The sequence below is a fragment of the Adiantum capillus-veneris genome, chromosome 11 (assembly GCF_014529385.1).
Source record: "Adiantum capillus-veneris isolate H3 chromosome 11, ASM1452938v2, whole genome shotgun sequence".
In the NCBI taxonomy this organism is placed as follows: Eukaryota; Viridiplantae; Streptophyta; class Polypodiopsida; order Polypodiales; family Pteridaceae; genus Adiantum; species Adiantum capillus-veneris.
Genome location: NC_140941.1, coordinates 87,368,991 through 87,373,908, shown reverse-complemented (window position 1 = coordinate 87,373,908; position 4,918 = coordinate 87,368,991). Strand labels below are relative to the sequence as shown.

At 42.8% G+C, this 4,918-nt stretch overlaps 2 pseudogenes across 1 annotated transcript; one reads left to right on the top strand and one right to left on the bottom strand.

Moving 5' to 3' along the window:
- Positions 1-521: 521 nt before the first annotated feature.
- On the bottom strand, positions 522-3,025 carry LOC147447598 (alpha-glucan phosphorylase, H isozyme-like; annotated as a pseudogene). Its single transcript, XR_015189647.1, has 5 exons — positions 2,924-3,025; positions 2,375-2,524; positions 1,980-2,242; positions 1,667-1,857; positions 522-1,569 (listed from the first exon to the last, which is right to left on the bottom strand). The product of XR_015189647.1 is annotated as an alpha-glucan phosphorylase, H isozyme-like (transcript).
- Positions 3,026-3,696: 671 nt separating this feature from the next.
- Positions 3,697-4,701, top strand: LOC147447597 (adenosylhomocysteinase 1 pseudogene; annotated as a pseudogene).
- The last annotated feature ends 217 nt before the right edge of the window (positions 4,702-4,918 follow it).

Below are 4,918 nucleotides of genomic sequence, written 5' to 3'. Positions count from 1 at the left end.
GACCTCTAATTTTTAAATTGGAAGGTTAGAAAACCTGTAAAACTTTGAAAAAATTAGTGTAATTTAGTGTTAAAAAACTTCATAATCAATCAACTTACCTCCACTATTTCTCATATGTAGGTTTGCCTTTGTAGCACATCATCTTATCTACTATAACCATCCTCACAATATCAAGCCATGGGGCATTGTAGAAATCTACGAGGTCCATTCAAGCCATACTCTAGCCCCACGCTTGGCATTACCCTCTTAAGGGTTTGAATGGGGAATTAGTGTAGTCAAAAGCCTTAACTCAAACATGACTTGGGCTCTAAGCCCACGCATATCTGATATCAAAGTCTATGGAGTACAAGTGCAGAGATCTAGCCACATGCTTGCCACTCTCCTCAAGGATCCAAGGTAGTTAGAAATCTCATGTGAAACATACTAACCTTTGTTCAGAAGTGCCCTAAGCCCATACATACGCAATGGCCTTTGTGAATGTGATCATCTTGTAGTTACTTGACACCACGGTAATGAAGAGCGCTACATCCATAAACTACATATAATCCATCGAAAACACCTCGGATCTTCCAACAAAGATATCATTCAAGCAATAATTTGAAAAGGCATGTGCATGAATAATTTTCTCTTATAATCATGCCGTCTGTGAAGCACTTTCAATCTTGGAAAAAAGTGTAGTTCACAAATGGCATGCCAAATTGCCAATGATGTCAAATTGGTGACAATCCCAAATGGTATGTCAACGTTCTTCCCGCATCACCTCTTGAAATTTCCTCAATTTATTGCACATCTCAAGCTTTTGGCCATTTCCATTTCAATCATTCTTCAGCATTTTCCTAATACTTTACTGCATTCTCATGCATATTAAATTTCTTCAGCATCTATATACCTAAGTTAATATTTCAAACACTTTTGCAATCTCTTTCATTACCCCCCACAAAGCACTATAGTTTGTACATAGACTACCTATTTGTCCTCAAGTTACGCCACAAGATGTATATTATTGCCCGGCAGCCAATGATTGATGTCCAAATCAGCACACGGATTGTAATTCATCACCTCCGTGTCGTCTGTGCTGCCTGAGCAGCTGCATGGTTCCCCTCCCCTGGACTTTTGACAGAAGTGAAAGGAAAGTCCACTGTCCTTTCCCCCTGTCATCAGGTTCCTCCATGGCTCCTGGCCTCGGCAAGTCAACGGATAGGATCACCCTAAAAACAGGAAAAGACAGTGAACGTCCTTTCCCTACCCCTTCTCGTCCAACCATCTTCCATGTTCCTTGAGAATTGCGTGATAGATGCAATAGGGATCAAGGGCACTAATCTTTAGCATGCTTCTTGCACATTCAATTGCTGCCTTCGTTTACAACAGGGAAAAATTGAGATTCAACCAACATCATTCCATTGCTCAGCAAGATTATAATTTTCAATCACCATTATATGAGATCATGGCACTTGACATTCTTCAATATGCCAAATATCCTTCGCATATTGACGGATAGTACCATCACTGCTGAATTTTCCCGAGCAGGCTGTACTCAAGATTGACATCTTCGTCCACTTATCTCGGTCTCTGCAAGCAAGAATTGACACACATTTAACTATTGCATTAGATCCTGCCCTCTTAATTTAATAGCAGAAAATTGGGAGCCTAAAGCAGGACAACATACTTGTAAGCTTCATCAACCTTGGCTTTTGCATCCAAGTAGCTAGGCAAATCATAACCGACAAGAAAATAGTCGCGCCGCCCATACCCACTGTTGCCCTCCAAGGAAGCAATAAGTGGTTGGTAGTCGAAGCTCCCAAAAACCCCACTCAAAATGTAGTCTTGAGTCTCTTGAAAGCGAGGGTCCGGGGTGAACTGCAAGCAAATCATCACCAAGCCAATCTCATTATCTCATAAATTCAATCGTGTTCTTTGTTTTCAGACCAAGATTTCACAAAATCTGAAAACATACATGTCATGTGTTCAAAATCACTTACTTTGCCTTGTTCCCTCTCCTTGCGAAGTCTGACAATGTCATCAGCTCGAGCACCAAACAGAAAGAAGTTTTCCTCTCCAATCTCCTCACGTATCTCAACATTTGCTCCATCAAGAGTGCCTTGATTAGGCATCCATTCAGTGCAAATTTCATGTTACTTGTTCCGCTTGCTTCCATGCCTGCAGTGCTGATGTGCTGTGACAGCTCGCTTCCGGGAATGGCAAGCTCTGCCACGGTAACATTCCAATTTGGTATAAACACTACCTACATCATCCAACAACATTGAGAAGAGATATGAGCACTACCTGCAACACTAAAACACGATGCTCATTAATGGTGTTGCATCACAAAAAGTGCTCTAGCTGCAAATAAATGGTGCGTACGAGAGAATCTGACCTTTAGTAGATCTCCAACATCCGGATCATTATTTACGACAGCTCCGACATCTGTTACAAGCTGGACAATTCTTTTTGCCTGTGCATAGGTAGCTTTCGCACAACTTCTTCTCTGGCGCTCTCTCCTCCATTGCGCATTGCGGCGCCCTTTCTTTCATGGCTTAACGTTTCAAACATCAGCCTTTCAGGCAGCCTCTCGATTGGAAATATTCCCACCATCTTCAACCAGCTAGTAAGCCTAGAGGTGCTTTCCGTCTCCAAAAACAATCTCACAGGCGCAATACTACCCGATTTTGGGGATTCTTTACACCAGCTTAAGAAGCTGGATCTTTTGGCAACAAGAAGAAACAAAAAAATCCCAATTACCGGCTCTGCATAAGCTTGTAATGAGCTTCAACAAGTTCACGGGGCCTCTTCTTGCATCCCTCCCCAACTCCAGTAGGTTAAGGGTTCTTGACCTCAATGCAAATGCCTTCACAGGAAGTATTCCTGGTAAGATCTGTGGTCCTTCGCTCTACAGATTGCTATTCGCAGACAATGATTTGTCTACAGTGGTGCCCTTGGAGAGCTGCAGCAGCCTTGCTGCAATAGATGTCAATTGCAACTTTATGACTTGCGCCTTCCCGACACCGCTACCGGCTATGCCTAACATAACAGAGATGGTTATGTAGGGCAACTTTATTGAACACCGTTGACATCCGCGGTGCAACAAGGCAATTATGGCTACTAATGCTCAACCTCAACCTTGTCACGGCACCATCCAGCCCACCCTCTCAAACTGCAGCAGCCTAAAGTGGCTAACTATTTCAAATTCAAACAACCATCTCACAAGTTACATTCCGCCGGAGCTGGGGCTTATGCCAAGAATCAATTTTCTGCATCTCAACAACAATTCATTGTCAGGCACAATACTACCTACACTTGGGAACTCCAGGTATCTATCATGGGTTGATCTCAACAGCAATGAGCTAGATGGTGCCGGTGAGGTGGTTATGCAACACCGAAAGCTTTTTGTGGTAAGGAAAATATTTCATTATACTTTCTTTGAATTGAAGGGAGCTTTGAACTAAAACAAACTTTGGACTGAAGGGAACTCTTTCTACTTGGACGGGAGAGAACTACCCTAGGCTAGGAAGCCACTCACCTTAAATTGAAGGGAGCTAAGCTATTTAGTATCCTTTGGACTGAAGGAAGCTGGCAAGAAAGCTTTCCTTTGGGAGCTACTTTTCTTTGGACTTAAGGAAGCTCCTGATGTCTTATCATGTTACTTCGGACTGAAGGGAGCTCTTTCGTTGATGTCTTAATATGTTAATTTGGACTGAAATGACGGACAGACTTGTGGGTATTCCTAAGAGACTACCACTGAAGTGCACCACCTTTACCAGATGCAAGCTAATGGAACTCGATTATTCCATACAGCTAATGTGAATGACACAGTTAATGGAACTCTACTTTGCCATATGCAAGCTAATAGAACTCAATTATTCCCTACAATTAATGTGAATGACATAGTGATCAAAAGCTAGTTTGACAATCTTCATATTTGTTGTCATTCCTTGCCTAATAGTCTCATGAGGGCTATCGATGTCATGATTGCTGGGAAGGTTGCTATTGTCTGCAGCTATGGTAATATTGGTAAAGATTGTGCTGCAGCCATGAAGGCTATTGGAGCTCGAGTAGTAGTCACTCAGATTGATCCCATTTGTGCTTTGCAAGCTCTCATGCAGGGTCTGCTTGTCTTGACATTAGAGGATGAGGTCGAGACTACATATATTTTTGTAACCAATACTGGAAATATAGATACTATTATGGTTAGCCACATGAGAAATATGAAGAACAACGCTACTATTTGCAACAATGGTCATTTTGAGAATGAGATAGACATGCATGGTTTGGAGACTTACCTGGGCATGAAGAAGATGACCATCAAGCATGAAACTGACCGTCGGATCCTCCCTGAAACAAAGACGGGCATCCTTGTGTTGAAAGAGGGAAGATTGATGAATTTAAGATGTGCAACATGACACCCTAACTTTGTGATGTCATGCTCCTTCACAAATCGGGCTAGACGATCAGCTACAGGGAGGCAAGCAGGTTTAAGAAGATGAAATCGAACAAGGGTCAGGAATAGGGGCGGTAGCTCAGTTGGAGTTATGGAATGGAAGGAAGTCTTGGAGATATTCCAAGCAAGTATATGCATTTGAATGAGACGGTTGTTGCTCTGCATCATCTGGCCAAGCTTGGTGCCAAGCTGGCCAAATTATCCAAGGATCAGGTTGCATATATCAACGTTGAGGCCCTTACAAGCCAGCTCACTACCGCTATTGAGAGAGCCATACTTGATCTAATTAGAGTAGGGCAAGCTGAAACTTGAACAACAGAGAGAGGAGTTGGAGGTTGAGGAGGTTGTTGAGCAAAGCGTGAAGCTAGAGCGCGGAGGGTGAGAACGAGGAGGAGGTTGAGCCATAGAGGGAGAGAGAGAGAGAGAGAGAGAGAGAGAGAGAGAGAGAGAGAGGCAAAAACGCCAAAGAGAGATGAAATAATT